The 18,555-nt window shown below is 40.7% G+C and overlaps 1 long non-coding RNA gene across 1 annotated transcript in view; it reads right to left on the bottom strand.

Moving 5' to 3' along the window:
• Nucleotides 1-18,295, bottom strand: part of LOC149973032 (uncharacterized) — a 57,123-nt gene extending 38,828 nt beyond the window's left edge. Inside the window, exons 1-2 of the long non-coding RNA XR_016490071.1 lie at nucleotides 18,253-18,295; nucleotides 17,794-17,855 (exon numbers count right to left, since the gene is read on the bottom strand). This is a non-coding gene — a long non-coding RNA (uncharacterized LOC149973032). The remainder of the gene's footprint in view (nucleotides 1-17,793; nucleotides 17,856-18,252) is intronic.
• Between the last annotated feature and the right edge of the window lie 260 nt (nucleotides 18,296-18,555).

Genomic DNA, 18,555 nt, shown 5'->3' with positions numbered 1-18,555 from the left:
ATTTGACCTTCCTCTTGTGTAGCAGATCACAGACTGTGAAGCCCGGGTCAGCCATGACCTCATCACCTGGACTGTTATATATTTGTCGCTACATCTACAGTTGAAGTCAGATGTTTACATACACTTTGGTTGGAGTCATTGTAACACATTTTTCAACCATTCCACAAATTGAATTTTTTGTTAACAAACTACAGTTTTGGTAAGTCAGTTAGGACATCTATATGTGCATGACACAAGTAATTTTTCCAACAATTGTTTACAGACAGATTATTTCACTTATAATTCACTGTATCATGATTCCAGTGGGTCAGAAGTTTACATACACTAAGTTGACTGAGCCTTTATATAGCTTGGAAAATTCCATAAAATGATGTCATGGCTTTAGAAGCTTCTGAAAGGCTAATTGACATAATTTGAGTCAATTGGAGGTGTACCTGTGGACGTATTTCAAGGCCTACCTTCAAACTCAGTGCCTCTTTGCTTGACATCATGGGAAAATCAAAAGAAAACAGCAGAGACCTTAGAAAAAAATTGTAGACCTGCACAAGTCTGGTCCATCCTTGGGAGCAAATTCCAAATGCCTGAAGGTAGCACGTTCATCTGTACAAACAATATTACACAAGTATAAACACCATGGGACCACGCAGCCGTCATACCACTCAGGATGGAGATGCGTTCTGTCTACTAGAGATGAACATACTTTGGTGCGAAAAGTGTAAATCAATCCCAGAACAGCAGCAAAAGACCTTGTGAAGATAATGAAGGAAACAGGTACAAAAGTATCTATATCCACAGTAAAACGAGTCCTATATTGACATAACCTGAAAGGCCGCTCTGCAAGGAAGAAGCCACTGCTCCAAAACCGCCATAAAAAAGCCAGACTACGGTTTGCAACTGCCCATGTGGACAAAGATCATACTTTTTAGAGAAATGTCCTCTGGTCTGATGAAACAAAAATAGAACTGCTTGGCCATAATGACCATCGTTATGTTTGGAGGAAAAAGGGCCGAAGAATACCATCCCAATTGTGAAGCACGGGGGTGGCAGCATCATGTTGTGAGAGTGCTTTGCTGCAGGAGGGACTGGTGCACTTCACAAAATAGATGATATCATGAGTTAGGAAATGTATGTGTATACTGAAGCAACATCTCAAGACATCAGTCAGGAAGATGAAGCTTGGTTGCAAATGGGTCTTCCAAATGGACATTTGAACCCATACATACTTCCAAAGTTGTGGCAAAATGGCTTAAGGACAACAAAGTCAAGGTATTGGAGTGGCCATCACAAAGCCCTGACCTCAATCCTACAGAAAATGTGTGGGCAGAACTCAAAAACTGTGTGCGAGCAAGGAGGCTACAAATCTGAATCAGTTACACCAGCTGTCAGGAGGAATGGGCCAAAATCCACCCAACTTATTTTGGGAAGCTTGTGGAAGGCTACCGGAAATGTTTGACCCAAGTTAAACAATTTAAAGGCAATGCTTCCAAATACTAATTAAGTGTATGCAAACTTCTGACACACTGGGAATTTGATGATAGAAATAAAAGCTGAAGTAAAGCATTGTCACTGTCACGTTCTGACCTTTATTTCCTTTGTTATGTCATTATTTAGTATGGTCAGGGCGTGAGTCTATGTTTGTGTTTTCTATGATTTGGGGATTTCTATGTTTCGGCCTAGTATGGTTCTCAATCAGAGGCAGGTGTCATTAGTTGTCTCTGATTGAGAATCATACTTAGGTAGCCTGGGTTTCACTGTTTGTTTGTGGGTGATTGTCTGTCTAGTTGCATGTTAGCACTATGTTTCATTAGCAGTCACGTTGTTTTGTTAGCTTGTTCAGTTTACGTCGTGTTTATCGTCATTCAATAAAAGGAATGCATTCATACCACGCTTCCGCTTTTGTCCGCTTCATACGACGATCGTGACAGTCACTACTATTATTCTGGCATTTCACATTCTTAAAAGAAAATTGTGATCCTAACTGACATAAGACAATAATTTCTTAGTTGGATTAAATGTCAGGAATTGTGAAAAATGTAGTTTAAATATATTTGGCTAAGCTGTATGTAAACTTCTGACTCCAACTGTACCTCCATATGCCGAGGAGATGGACATCACTAGACCACAAGGTGCAATGGCCACCAAGTACTTGATAGTGTTCTGGGTGTAGTTATGGCTTAATGACTCCCCCCTTGAATCCAGACTCTTGCACTTCTGTAAAGCAATTTCTGAGCAGTCAATAATGCAGGTTGTTCCTTGGTAGTAGTCCTTAAAACATTGTGGCATTGTAGCATGGATGGTCTCCCTTGGCAACCATGGAATGTACTCCCTCAGATTCTCTTCCATCATGTCAATCCAATAACTAATCACTAGACTGACAATAGAGAGAGAGAATTAGAGAGAGCATACTTACATTTACACAACACAGGATAAGACAGGAGAAATACTCTAGATATAACAGACTGACCCTAGCCCCCCGACACATAAACTACTGTAGCATAAATTCTGGAGGCTGAGACAGGAGGGGTCGGGAGACACTGTGGCCCCATCCAACGATACCCCCACCCCACCCACTTGGGCCACGGCACAACCCAAGGGGGGCGCCAACCCAGACAGGAAGATCACGTCAGTGACTCAACCAACTGAAGTGACGCACCCTTCCTAGGGATGACATGGAAGAGCACCAGTAAGCCAGTGACTCAGCCCCTGTGATAGGGTTAGAGGCAGAGTATCCCAGTGGAGAGAGGGGAACCGGCCAGGCAGAGACAGCAAGGGCGGTTGGTTGTTCCAGTGCCTCCACTCCGTTCACCTTCACACTCCTGGGCCAGACTACACTCAATCATATGACCCACTGAAGAGATGAGTCTTCAGTAAAGACTTAAAGGTTGAGACCGAGACTGCGTCTCTTACATGGGTAGGCAGACCATTCCATAAAAATGGAGCTCTATAGGAGAAAGCCCTGCCTCCAGCTGTTTGCTTCGACATTTTAGGGACAATTAGGAGGCCTGCGTCTTGTGACCGTAGTGTAAATGTAGATATGTACGGCAGGACCAAATCTTAAGGATAAGTGGGAGCAAGCCCATGTAATGCTCTGTTGGTTAGTAGTAAAACCTTGATATCAGTCCTTGCCTTAACAGGAAGCCAGTGTAGAGAGGCTAGCACTGGAGTAATATTATCCAATTTTTGGTTCTATTCAAGATTCTAGCAGCCGTGTTTAGCACTATATGAAGTTTATTTCGTGCTTTATCCGGGCAGCCGGAAAGTAGAGCATTGCAGTAGTCTAACCTAGAAGTGACGAAAGCATGGATTCATATTTCTGCATAATCTTTGGACAGAAAGTTTCTGATTTTTGCAATGTTACATAGATGGAAAAAAGCTGTCCTTGAAACAGTCTTGATATGCTCGTCAAAAGAGAGATCAGGGTCCAGAGTAAAGCCGAGAACCTTCACAGTTTTATTTTAGACGACTGTACAACCATCAGGATTAATTTTTCGATTCAACAGAAGATCACTTTGTTTCTTGGGAGCTAGAACAAGCATCTCTGTTTTGTCTGAGTTTAAAAGTAGAAAGTTTGCAGCCATCCACTTCCTTATGTCTGAAACATTGGCTTCCAGCGAGGGCAATTTTGGGGCTTCGCCATGTTTAATCGAAATGTACAGCTGTGTGTCATCCGCATAGCAGTGAAAGTTAGCATTATGTTTCCGAATGACATGACCAAGAGTTAAAATATATAGTGAAAACAATAGTGGTCCCAAAACAGAACCTTGAGGAACACCGAAATTTACAGTTGATTTGTCAGAGGACAAACCATCCACAGAGACAAACTGATATCTTTCTGACAGATAAGATCTAAACTAGGCCAGAACTTGTCCGTGTAGACCAATTTGGGTTTCCAATCTCTCCAAAAGAATGTGGTGATCGATGGTATCAAAGTCAGCACTAAGGTCTAGGACCACGAGGACAGATGCCGAGCCTCGGTCTGATGGCATTAAATGGTAATTTACCACCTTCACAAGTGCAGTGTCAGTGCTATGATGGGGTCTAAAACCAGACTGAAACGTTTCGTATACATTGCTTGTCTTCAGGAAGACAGTGAGCTGCTGTGCAACAGCATTTTCCTTTTTTTTAGGGGAATGGGAGATTTGATACAGGCCAATAGTTGTTTATATTTTCTGGGTCAAGGTTTGGCTTTTTCAAGAGAGGCTTTATTACTGCCACTTTTAGTGAGTTTGGTACACATCCAGTGGATAGAGAGCCGTTTATTATGTTCAACATAGGAGGGCCAAGCACAGGAAGCACCTCTTTCGTTTAGTTGGAGGGTCCCGTATGCAGTTTGAAGGTTTAGAGGCCATGATTATTTTCATCATTATGTCAAGAGATATAGTATTAAAATACTAGAGTTTCTCCCTTGTTCCTAGGTCCTGGAAGAGTTGTGCTGAGTCAGGACAACTGAGCATTGGAGGAATACCCAGATTTAAAGAGGAGACCGTAATTTGTTTTTTAATGATCATGATCTTTTCCTCAAAGAACTTCATGTCACTGCTGAAGTGAAAGCCATCCTCTCTTGGGGAATGTTGCTTTTTAGTTAGCTTTGCGACAGTATCAAAAATTAAATGTTGGATTGTTCTTATTTTCCTTAATTAAGTTGGAAAAATAGGATGACTGAGCAGCAGTGAGGGCTCTTCGATACTACACGGTACTATCTTTCCCAGCTAGTCGGAAGACTTCCAGTTTGTTGTGGCACCATTTCCGTTCCAATTTTCTGGAAGCTTGCTTCAGAGCTCGGGTATTTTCTGTATACCAGGGAGCTAGTTTCTTATGACAAATATTTTAAGTTTTTACGGGTGCGACTGCATCTAGGGTATTGCGCAAGGTTAAATTGAGTTCCTCAGTTAGGTGGTTAACTGATTTTTGTACTCTGATGTCCTTGGGTAGGCAGAGGGAGTCTGGAAGGGCATCTAGGAATCTTTGGGTTGTCCGAGAATTTATAGCACGACTTTTGATGATCCTTGGTTGGGGTCTGAGCAGATTAATTGTTGCGATTTCAAATGTAATAAAATGGTGGTCTGATAGTCCAGGATTATGAGGAAAAACATTAAGATCCACATTTATTCCATGGGACAAAACTAAGTCCAGAGTATGACTGTGGCGGTGATTAGGTCTGGCGACATGTTGGTGATGTCGATGATGGCCCCGAAAGCCTTTTGGAGTGGGTCTGTGGACTTTTCCATGTGAATATTAAAGTCACCAAACATTTGAATATTATCTGCCATTACTACAAGGTCCGATAGGAATTTAAGGAACTCAGTGAGGAATGCTGTGTATGGCCCATGAGGCCTGTAAACAGTAGCAATAAAAAGTGATTGAGTAGGCTGCATAGATTTCATGACTAGAAGCTCAAAAGACGAAAACGTTTATTTTTGTAAATTGAAATTTGCTAGCAACACCTCCGCCTTTGCGGGATGCTCGGGGGATATGGTCACTATTGTAACCAGGAGGTGAGGCCTCATTTAACACAGTAAATTCCTCAGGCTTAAGCCATGTTTCAGTCAGGCCAATCACATCAAGATTATGAGCAGTGATTAGTTCATTGACTATAACTGCCTTGGAAGTGAGGGATCTAACATTAAGTAGCCCTATTTTGAGATTTGATGTATCACAATCTCTTTCAATAATGGCAGGAATGGAGGTCTTTATTCCAGTGAGATTTCTAAAGCGAACACCGCCATGTTTAGTTTTGCCCAACCTAGGTCGAGGCAAAGACACGGTCTCAATGGGGATAGCTGAGCTGACTACACTGACTGTGCTAGTGGCATACTTCACTAAGCTGGCAGGCTGGCTAATAGCTTGCTGCCTGCCCTGCACCCTATCTCATTGTGGAGCTAGGGGAGTTAGAGCCCTGTCTATGCTCTTAGATAAGATGAGAGCACCCCTCCAGCTACGATGGAGTCCGTCACTCCTCAACAGGCCAGGCTTGGTCCTGTTTGTGGGTGAGTCCCAGAAAGAGGGGGGGGGGGGTACTGTCACATTCTGACCTTGATTTCCTTTGTTTTGTCTTTATTTAGTATGGTCAGGGTGTGATTTGGGGGGGCAGTCTATGTTTGTTTTTTTATGTTTTGTTTCTGTTTTGGCCTAGTACGGTTCTCCATCAGAGGCAGGTGTCGTTAGTTGTCTCTGAGAATCATACTTAGGTAGCCTGTGTTTCACTGTTGTTTTGTGGGTGTTTGTTTCCGTGTGTGTGTTTGTCGCCACACCGTACTGTTTCGGTTTTTGTAGAATTCGCGTTATTGTTTATTGTTTTTGTTTGAGTGTTCATTTGTCTTTATTAAAAACATTATGGACACTTACCACGCTGCATCTTGGTCCGATCCTTACTCCTCTTCAGACGAAGAGGAGATCTGCCGTTACAAAATCACACATGTAAGATACTCAATTAAAGCTACACTCATTGTGAATCAGATTTTAAAACTGAAAATGTTTTTCGGCGAAAGCTATAAATTAGAAGGCTATTATCTGATGATAGGACCAGCAGTAAACAAAGGGGTTAGCATATTTCAACCCTACAGGCGCTACACAAAACGCTGAAATAAAATATAAAACATGCCTTTGACAAGCTTCTTTTGTTGGCACTCCAATATGTCCCATAAACATTAAAATTGGTCCTTTCGTTCGATTAATTCCGTCCATATATATCCAAAATGTCCATTTATGTCCTGGGCAATGACAACTCAGGGAACAGAGAGAGGGAAAAAAACATTCTGAACAGTTAGTCCTCGGGATTTTGCCTGCTACATAAGTTCTGTTATACTCAGAGACATGATTCAAACAGTTTTAGAAACTTCAGAGTGTTTTCTATGCAAATCTTATATTCTTGGCATGAGTAGCAGGAAGTTGAAATTGGGCACGCTATTTATCCAAAAAGTGAAAATTCTTCCCCCTAGCCCCAAGAGGTTACCTCTTGAAACTCTAGGGGCAGTATTTCATTTTTGGATGAAAATCGTTCCCGTTTTAAACAAGATATTTTGTCACGAAAAGATGCTCGACTATGCATATAATTGACAGCTTTGGAAAGAAAACACCCTGACGTTTCCAAATCTGCAAAGATATTATCTGTGAGTGCCACAGAACTGATGCTACAGGTGAAACCAAGATAAAATTTCAAACAGGAAGTACCTCAGATTTTGGAGGCGCTGTGTTCCAATGTCTCCTTATATGGCTGTGAATGCGCAAGGAATGAGCCTACACTTTCTGTCGTTTCCCCAAGGTCTTTGCAGCATTGTGACGTATTTGTAGGCATATCATTGGAAAATTGACCATAAGAGACTACATTTACCAGGTGTCCGCCTGGTGTCCTCCGTCGAAACTATTGCGTAATCTCCAGGTGTGTGCATGTTTCCATTTTGAAGAGAGGAGAAACTAAACTGCCACGAGTGACTTATCATCGAATAGATATGTGAAAAACACCTTGAGGATTGATTCTAAACAACGTTTGCCATGTTTCTGTCGATATTATGTAGTTAATTTGGAAAAAAGTTCACGTTTTAATGACTGAATTTTCAGTTTTTTTTCTGAGCCAAACGTGATGAACAAAACGGAGCGATTTCTCCTACACAAATAATATTTTTGGAAAAACTGAAAATTTGCTATCTAACTGAGAGTCTCCTCATTGAAAACATCTGAAGTTCTTCAAAGGTAAATTATTTTATGTTAATGCTTTTCTTGTTTTTGTGAAAATGTTGCCTGCTGAATGCTAGGCTTAATGCTATGCTAGCTATCAATACTCTTACACAAATGCTTGTTTTGCTATGGTTGAAAAGCATATCTTGAAAATCTGAGATGACAGTGTTGTTAACAAAAGGCTAAGCTTGAGAGCCAATATATTTATTTCATTTCATTTGCGATTTTCATGAATAGTTAACGTTGCGTTATGGTAGTGAGCTTGAGGCTATAATTACACTCCCGGATACGTTTTTTTTTCTTAGCCAAACGTGATGAACAAAACGGAGCGATTTCTCCTACACAAATAATATTTTTGGAAAAACAGAAAATTTGCTATCTAACAGAGTCTCCTCATTGAAAACATCTGAAGTTCTTCAAAGGTAAATGATTTTATTTGAATGCTTTTCTTGTTTTTGTGCTAATGTTGCCTGCTGAATGCTAGGCTTAATGCTATGCTAGCTTTCAATACTCTTACACAAATGCTTGTTTTGCTATGGTTGAAAAGCATATCTTGAAAATCTGAGATGACAGTGTTGTTAACAAAAGGCTAAGCTTGAGAGCCAATATATTTATTTCATTTCATTTGCGATTTTCATGAATAGTTAACGTTGCGTTATGCTAATGAGCTTGAGGCTATACTTAAGATCCCGGATACGGGATTGCTCGTCGCTAGAGGTTAATGGGGAGAACCTGTTGAAAGTTTCTGTCGGCTGAATGAGCGACAACGGTTGAGCATTCCTACAGCATTTCCCTCCAGAACCCATGAGAAAGTTGTCCGGCTGCGGGGACTGTGTGGGCGGATTTATACTACTATCTGTACTTACTGGTGGCACAGATGCTGTTTCATCCTTTCCTACACTGAATATACCATTGCTAACGATTGCGTCTGAAGCTGAGCTTGCAGCACAGCTATCCTCACCATAAGATTGTTCTCCTGTATATTATGAGTACAGCGACTGAAATTTGAAGGCATCATGTTAATTTTACTACTTAGCTTCGGCTGGTGGAGGTCCTGACAAACCACGTCCAGATAAAGCGTCCAGCGTGAAAAAGTTGAAGGAATAAAAGTTGTGCGAGAGAAAAACTGAAAATATAAACGGTAATTAAAAAGTAAAAACTGTAAAGTTGTCAGGCAGCAAAGTAAGGTTAGCAACAAAATGCACAGCAGTACGTAAACAAGTTTGCAATTCTGCAAGACAACTGTTGGAGCTCAGCCTATGTGAACCTTCCTTAGGTGATAATCTAGCTCTGCCCAGTTGCATAGGCTCCAGCATGAATGAGTCGCCCGTCCCCGATGATTCTCGAGGGATCTCGGGTGGCTTCGGCTCGTCTCGCAAGTAAAGACGTCGGGACTTCAAGGCCTCTTCAGAGATGAGCAAGCAGCAGCTTGATGAGCAAGCAGTAACTCCCGAGCTCGTCTTTTATCTCCTCCAAAAGTCCATAAAGGAAGGTATCGAACAGGGACTCCAGATTCCAGGCACTCTCGGCAGCCGACTTCTACTGTGTAGTCTGCCACACTATGGGAGTCTTTACGTAATCCAAGTCGTTTTTGGGCCGCCTCTCTCCCGGACACCGGAGAATCGATCATCTTCCTCACCTATGCCATGAAATCTTCCATCCTCCGCAAATGGCGGATTGTTGCTCCCAAACTGCCGTAGCCCAGGAGAGTGCCCTTCCAGACATTAGAGTAATCAGATACGCTATCTTCAACCAATGAAGGGAACAAAGATGGCTGCAGCTCAAAAATGTGGGAGCACTGGGAAAGAAACGCCTAGCAGGTTCCAGGATCCCCAGCATAACGCTCCAGATGAGGTAAGCGGGGTTCCGGGAAGCCAAGGTAGGCTGTACAAACCTACCACCGGTAGGGGGATTACTGAGTGGCTGGGAGGTTTCTGTTGAGGCATGCTGCCTGTGAGATAGTCCACGGAATTGCTCCTGTAACATCTTGAAACCCTGGTCATGGCATTCCACCATGAATGGAGCTCTTCCATTAGGTTCTGAAGTAGCTCCTCATATTTTTTTAATTGTGGCTCCCTGCAAGGAGACACCGTAAATGGAACCGGTCCGTGTCTGCTGGGTCAGTCACGGCCAGTTTGTACTACAACGACACAGGGCGAGACCCAGATGCAGACACTGGAGACGGATGGTTAGAGTCTCTGATGTTTATTGAAAAACAAGGGGCAGGCAAGAGGCAGGTCGAGGACAGGCAGAAGTTCATAAACCAGGTCAGAGTCCAGAAGGTACAGGGTGGCAGGCATGCTCGAGGTCAGGGCAGGCTGAATGGTCAGGCAGGTGGGATACAGTGTCAGGGCAGGCAAAGGGTCTGAACCGGGAGGACTAAAAAACAGAGACTAGGAAAAACAAGAGCACAGAAAAACATGCTGGTTGACTCGACAAGACGAACTGGCAACAGACAGAAGACACCGGTACAAATACACAGGGAAATTGGAAACAAATGGGAGACACCTGGTGGGGGGTGGAGACAAGCACAAGACAGGTGAAACAGATCAGGGTGTGACAGAATGTGAGTTGCAGCGTACTGCAGCACATCTTGCATGGTGCAGCAGAATTCTATAGCACGTTATTTAAGTGTCAGCCATTGTAACCATTAAAGCTAGTTAGTGCTAGTTTGACCACCAGAGGGCATCTTTGAGAAGCATTTTAAAGCCTTCAATAGTGGCTGTACTAGAGAATTAAAAATATTTTTTGTAAGAACGTAGTATATGGGAATGATTTTAAGACATTTTGCTTAATTAATTAGATTAATATTATGGTGTTTCTATTCCAAAAAAACTAAAAACCCTCAGGGTTTCCGTTCGGATGGAACAGAAAATATGGCGCTGTACAACGTGACAATCGGGAGTAGGCTACAGTACTAAGAACATAACATTTCCACACCCTAATTGTAGTCTAACCAATAGCCAAGCGGATATTCTGTGTAAATAAAAATCAAATTGATTTATTAAGACCAGTCCCCATGCTTGTCTCAGAGCAGTGTGAAACGATGCTAAAATAGTTGACTCCAGCTGGTAGGCTATTGCTTCAAATCCTATTGCTTCTAACTTCAATATGATCTTTAATTAAATTAGACCTACACCACTTTTAACAGCACATTACACAACACTAGTGAGACTCATGTCGCCTACAGTATATCAAAAAATATTTTTATCAATGACGTGACTGCCAATAATTACATTTGGGTCTCCCGGTGGCAACCGGCACAGGTATTGAACCTGGATCTGTAGCAACGCATTTTGCACTGCGATGCAGTGTCTTAGACCGCTGCACAAATCGGGCGGCCCCACCCACAAAGTATCAAAATACAGAGAGGTGTTGGTAAAGGTATATTATCCTGCTAACAGCCAATAATTGGCTATTATAATACTGTACATGGTGTCCAGGTCAGGATAACCAAAACATTTATTTATTAAAGACTATCAGAAAGAATGTTAGTACTTATTTATTTTGATCCAAAGCCATGAATGAGTGAATCACTCAGCTTTATGTTGGTGCCGGGCTATGACTGTATGACTGTGCCATCAGCTTGATAATATATAATGATATTTGGAGGTTACTTCATTTAAAAAAAAAAAGGAAAGTAAGTGATTGTAATCTGAATAAAAGCCAAAATAATATGTGTTTTAGATTTTTAGAGGGAGAGAAATGCTGGGCCAATTGTACACCGCCCCATGGGACTCCCAATTACGGTCAGATGTGATACATAATAATAATAGTACTTTTTGTTGTATTATTTGTTTTGTCTTTTCTGGTGGATAAAACTGAAATTGGAACCAATCACAGCTGGTTGTGATACAGCCAACCTAACAAAAAAATACATTTGACGATTGAATTCTCACCCTACCCTCCTTCTAGGCAAGTCTATTGTCCAGCTACCTGCTAAAAGCCATAAGGGCGCTGTGCTACAAGACCGTGTGTGTGTACCCAACAATTTGTTTACCTTTGTTAGACAACTTTGTTCCAATATTTCTGTAATTTAATGATATTTATTCCTATAGCAATTCATTATGGATCCATAACTAAATAAACATCTGAATTTTGAAAGAGTATTTTTATCATTATTTTATTAATGAACACAAATATGCTGATGAAGAAATACAGTACTGTACAGTATATGCTTTTACATTTGGATAATAAAGCATTTAAAAGTATTTTGAAGATATAAGCCACCTGCATTTGTTTATTAGGCTACTGCGCAGTCTGACAAGTAAACATAGCATATAGTACATATTGTAGTAAACATGGGAAATAGCCTAATTCCTTACATAAGGGAGAGCAGGCCATGTCCAGACTTTCTCGGTGACCTAAAGTACTCATTATCTCTGTCTTTAATGCTCTTTCGGGTTGCATCAGTCATGGACAGAAACTTTTGAGACACAGTATTAATGATGAACACCCGGAGGTTCCCTGGTAAGCCATATCTGCCTTGGTCAAGTTCTGTTGTCAGAAGAGGAATGGAAATGTCAGGGTGAACCGACGACCTGATGAACTCGCCAGGTATGTTGGCTCTACCTGTCAGGGGTGGAGTTCCAGAGCTCACAGGTGTGACTGGCATGGATTGTGACTCCATCCCGTTCCACGCCCTCTTTTTTCACCTATATTTAAACAGGTAGGCCAGTTGAGAACAAGTTCTCATCTACAACTGCGACCTGGCAAAGATAAAGCAAAGCAGTGCGACACAAACAACAACACTGAGTTACACATGGAATAAACAAATGTACAGTCAATAACACAATAGGAAAAAATCTACATACAGTGTGCAGAAATTATGTAAGATTAGGGAGGTAAGACAATAAATAGGCCGTAGTGGTGAAGTAATTACAATTTAACAATTAAACACAGAAGTGATAGATGTGCATAAGATGAATGTGCAAGTAGAGGTATTGGGGTGCAAAGGAGCAAAATAAATAAATAACAATATGGGGATGAGGTAGTTGGATGGACTATTTACAGATGGACTATGTACAGGTGCAGTGATCTGTGAGCTGCTCTCTTCAACATGTTGTTCTTTGCCTGACTCTCTGCCAATGCCGCCTGGCTCTGGACATCAACTGTTGCCCGTATCTCTGCTTTCAGATAGTGTTTCTCTTTCTGCTGGTCTGCTTCGAATGACTCAATCCCGGTCTTCAAAGTTTTCAATCTGATCCATGTGCATCTTCATCAGATAAGCAGAATGGTACCACCCTGAGCCCCCATCAATTACAGTGGCCTACGATAGAAATGGTAGATCAATTAAGAATTAAAAATGACTCCAACACACAAATGCTGCGTACAAATTTTAAGAATCTAGCAAAACGAATCGCTTTCTTGGCAACCATGTGATTTTTTGGTACGGCCCGTTGTCCACTGATCTCCATGTATTGTTGTCGGCATGGTTGTATGCTCTGCAAAAACACATTTACGTTTTTAGTACACAATAATTTATTTAAATGTTATTTTCATTTTCAATTTTATTACACTTTATGCCTACACATTGATAGGCTATATAATAAAATAAAAAAAAGAAATGCACTGAAACAAAATTACCTTTAGTTTTGATGATCCTCTAAGCTCCGGCTCATTTTCAAGTCCTCTCATGGTTACGGTCCTAACCCTGGAATGGGTAGCACCATAGAAAGAAGCTGGCTTGATGAAAACAATGTCCATTTTGTCTGTTCTCTGGTCGCAATGTCATTTTTTTTTTTAGATAAACAGCTCATTTTTGAATGGTAACTGTGTTAAGGGTGGAGTTACGGGCGGGGTGAGGAGTACTGCAAAAGTGTGACGTTTAGCTTACAATAGGCCATAAGTATACAGCAGTTCGATTTTCCTCACTTTGATTATGGTGCTAATCGGGCTACAAGTGTTTGAAAACCTGTTTTCAAAATGTCACCAGCTGTCCATCACCACTGTAAACAAAATGTAAAATTGAATAATATCTGCTGTCTGAATTAATATCTAAGGGGCATTTTTCACACCGTTAATAGTTATATTGTATTAGTATGAATATGCAGACTGGCACTAAGAACAGTGGGAATGTTTTCCCAGTCTGCGCCATTATTAGTGCAATGACCCTTGCAATGAGGATCTAGTGGCAGAGGGAAGTGTGTAGTCCCAGGGTCCTTAGCTTAGTGATGAGCTTTGAGGGTACTATGGTGTTGAATGCTGAGCTGTGGTCAATGAATAGCATTTTCACATATGTGTTCCTTTTATCCAGGTGGGAAAGGGCAGTGTGGAGTGCAATAGAGACTGCATCATCTGTGGCTCTGTTGGGGCGGTAAGCACATTGGAGTGGGTCTAGGGTTTCTGGGATGATGGTGTTGATATGAGCCATGACCAGCCTTTCAAAGTACTTCATGGCTACAGAGGTGAGTGCTATGGGTCGGTAGTCACTTAGGCAAGTTACCTTCGTGTTCTTGGGCACAGGGACTATGGTGGTCTTCTTGAAACATGTTGGTATTACAGACTCAGTCAGGGACAGGTTTTCGATTGAATTGTAAAGTTTCTACCGTAAATCACATTATGCTGACTTGCAAAGCGATGTGTAATTCCTATTGGAATCTAGCCAGTGATAGGCGATGATAAAGTTTAAATTTGTATTCACCCGCAACCTGCATTTATAATGATTGCCATGGTTAAGGACAGTGGGACGAAACCACCTAAGCCATCTAAACCTGAATAACCATTTCAGTAACGGGTGCAAAAATTCAATGATCGGATTAGTTTAGAAAACATTTTTTTAAATCTAGGTGTAGCATAACATTTAATCAATCAATCACTCAATGTAAATGCAAAAACAGATATTATTATTATTTTTTAATCTACCTGCAGTAGAGCATGCTGGTAAATAAGTTATTTTGTTATCATTTATTTTTTTAAAAATGCAGTAGGTGTGACTTCCCATTTAGTTTTGAGTCAGTACCACACACACTTTAAGTAATAATGACTTTTCATTGACTTTGAGTACAACTTATTAGAAGTATTTGAGTTAAAAATGCCTTGCGGCACTGGGTATGTCCAATCGGTTTCATGTAACTGATCATATGCAGACACACACACACACTACCTTTAATCATTCCATTGTTTCAGTAGGAGGAAGTGTTGTCACGAGGCTGTGGGCTGTATGCTAAGACTGAGACTGATGGGGTAGAGATTGCAGAGAAGGACTGTCATGCTATACCACTCATTAAAATGGATGACATGCAAATATATACTGTACACATGGCATATACTCTGAGTCCGTTCTGCACTGGAAGATACACACAAATTGTCTAATTCACACACTTATCAAGAGAACATCCCTGGTCATCCCTACTGCCTCTGATCTGACAGACTCACTAAACACATGCTTTGTTTGTAAGTTATGTCTGAGTGTTGGAGTATGCCTATGGCTATCTTTAAATTTAAAAAAAACTAGAAAATGTGACTGTCTGCTTTTTTTAATACATGGAATTTGAAAGGATTTATGCTTGTACTTGATACTTAAGTATACTTTACATATTACATTTACTCTTGATACTTAAGTATATTTAAAATCAAATACTTTTATACTTCTACTCAAGTAGTATTTTACTGGGTGACTTTTACTCAAGTATGACAATTAGATACTTTTTCCACCACTGCACACACCTATATGAAGGCATGCATGGCCACACACACATGGATGAAGGCCGGCAGGCAAACAAACAGGCAGGCAGGTAGACAGGCAGGAACACACACACACACACACACACTTGTACACTTACACACACACACACACAACTGAGAAGCCAGCTGTCAAAAGTTGCCAGAGGTGGAATTGCCTGCCTCAGATGACAGATTGATTTTTCCGTAGTATAATTTTGAAATGAAGCTAAGTGTAACAATTGAACCATAGTGCAATACCCGGCAGTGATGGGCCCAGTGTATGGGAATACACACTTGCATCAGAGGCATGGTATTTCCCCTATTTACACATTTAGACAAAAACATGCTAAATGTTTGAACACAAAAATAACATCAATACAAATGGTCTACTTTTTTTCAGCCAAAACAACAGTTCATTATAGGTTAGTGGTGAAATGTAAAACATCTCTGATGCAACACACACAGCCCTATTTGGTGCTGGCTAGCACAGATCTGATCTCGGGTAGACAGAGACACTACAGGTACCACAGGGTCGTCATAGTAGCAGGAGCCAAAATAAAGCAGCCGTTGTGACAGGGGCAGTCCTGTCAGCAGCAATGTAGAGAAACATTTACACACCCACACTCCCCCTTTTCGAGTCCAGAGCCTACTGGAATAGACACAAAACGAGGCGAGTGCTCATGGAGAAAGGAGGAGATGGAGGAGTGTGTATCCTGAACTGACCCTTTCTATTTATGGTGGTCCAGAGTGGACATATTTAGTAGCAACTGCGCCGTTGGCACCCACCCATACACCCACTACTATGCCCAGCTCCCTACCTAGCCTGCCTGATGCTTTCACTCTACCCAGCTTAGGAATGAACATTAGCTCCCTTGTTATAGCCCTAAAACTTCCCTTCATCTGGTCTCTTCCAGAGTGGTAGAATTTTGCCTGTATCCTGCTGCACATAGAGCACCATGGAGATAATGTAGCCTCTTCTGTTCTGATTCATAGAATGATAATAATCTAAGAACAACATAATGTTTTAACCACAGAATTAGAATAGAATGGATACACATCTAAATTAAAATTATAGTGTACTAACACCTTGCTGAGTGATGCACAGTCCAATCCAGGCCTGACAGGAGAGACAATAGGATGGGATATTCAGTCCACAAACCAAACATATATTTTATAACTCTAAAAGTGTGAAATGTACACTTTTTTCAGAGAACATATGAGCCACACTGTCCTTACGTTAAACACTTTTGAAAGTTTTAAAGATTTAACTAAACTCAGCAAAACAATAAATGTCCCTTTTTCAGGACCCTGTCTTTCAAAGATAATTCGTAAAAATCCAAATAACTTCACAGATCTTCATTGTAAAGGGTTTAAACACTGTTTACCATGCTTGTTCAATGAACCATTAACAATTAATGAACGTGCACCTGTGGAACGTCGTTATATAAATATTTAAAGATCTGGGCGCATTCTTTCAACTTTTGGATAAAAAGCATGCAAAATTTCAACGTCCTGCTACTCATGCCAGGAATATAGCATGTGGATAGAAAACACTCTGAAGTTTATAAAACTGGTTAAATCATGTCTGTGACTATAACAGAACATGTGTAGCAGGCAAAACCCCAAGGAAAAACTGGTAAAAAAAAAGAAGAAAATCCCTCCGCCAGTTCAATGTATTGTCTATGGCAAGGGAAAATAGATAGCGCCCAGTTTATAGTTCCTACAGCTCCCACACGATGTCCCCAGTCTTGGGAATTGGGTTGAAGTTTATCCTTGGTGAAAAGAAGAATAGGCACTTCCTGTCAGTGGGTACACGCTGGATGGATATGAAAGAGAGAAAATCGTCCATGCTTTGTTGACTTGCAGCTATTGAATACAGATCGCCCCGTGATCAATTTGATTTGATGGGACATATTGGAGTGCCAACAAAGAAGCTCGTCAAAGGTAATGCATGTTTTATATTTTATTTCTGCGTTTGTGTAGCGCCGGCTAGGCTAATTCTTTTGTTTACACCTCCTTCAGGTATTTCGGGGGGGTGCATGCTATCAGATAATAGCTTCTCATGCTTTCGCCGAAAAGCATTTTTAAAATCTGACATGTTGGCTAGATTCACAAGGAGTGTATCTTTAATTGAGTACCCTGCATGTGTGATTTAACCTTTCTGGTCTCCCCATCCCGGATCCGGGATCGTGAATACAGACTCAAGCTCATTACCATAACGCAACGTTAACTATTCATGAAAATCGCAAATGAAATGAAATAAATATGCTAGCTCTCAAGCTTAGCCTTTTGTTAACAACACTGTCATCTCAGATTTTCAAAATATGCTTCTCAACCATTGCAAAACAAGCATTTGTGTAACAGTATTGATGGCTAACGTAGCATTTAGCATTAGCATTCAGCTGGCAACATTTACACAAAAAAACAGAAAAGCATTCAAATAAAATCATTTACCTTTGAAGAACTTCAGATGTTTTCAATGAGGAGACTCTCAGATAGCAAATGTTCAGTTTTTCCTGAAAGATTATTTGTTTAGGACAAATCGCTCCGTTTTCTGCGTCACGTTTAGCTATGAAAAAACCCCTGTATCCAGGATTGTGTAAATCTATCAGCAAGCTCATTAGCATAACACAACGTTAACTATTCATGAAAATCGCAAATGAAATGAAATAAATATGCCATCTCTCAAGCTTAGCCTTTTGTAAACAACACTGTCATCTCAGATTTTCAAAATATGCTTCTCAACCATAGGAAAACAATCATTTGTGTAAAAGTAGCTAGCTAGCGTTAGCATTTAGCGTTAGCATTTAGCGATAGCATTTAGCGATAGCATTTAGCGATAGCATTTAGCGTTAGCATCCAGCACGCAACATTTCAACAAAAACATAAAAGCCTTCAAATAAAATAATTTACCTTTGAAGAACTTCTGATGTTTTCAATGAGGATACTCTCAGATAGCAGATGCTCAGTTTTTCCAAAAAGATTCTTTGTGTATTAGAAATAGCTCCGTTTTATACATCACATTTGGCTACCAAAAAAAATCCGAAAATTCAGTCCTCAAAACCCAAACTTTTTTCCAAATTAACTCCATAATATCGACTGAAAACATGGCAAACGTTGTTTAGAATCAATCATCAAGGTGTTTTTCACATATCTCTTCATTGATACATCGTTCTTGGACACATGGTTTCTCCCCTATATCAAATGGAAAAGTAC

This window comes from Oncorhynchus mykiss, chromosome 21 (assembly GCF_057628025.1).
Source record: "Oncorhynchus mykiss isolate SJ-2025 chromosome 21, ASM5762802v1, whole genome shotgun sequence".
In the NCBI taxonomy this organism is placed as follows: Eukaryota; Metazoa; Chordata; class Actinopteri; order Salmoniformes; family Salmonidae; genus Oncorhynchus; species Oncorhynchus mykiss.
This window is presented reverse-complemented; position numbering and strand designations above follow the sequence as displayed.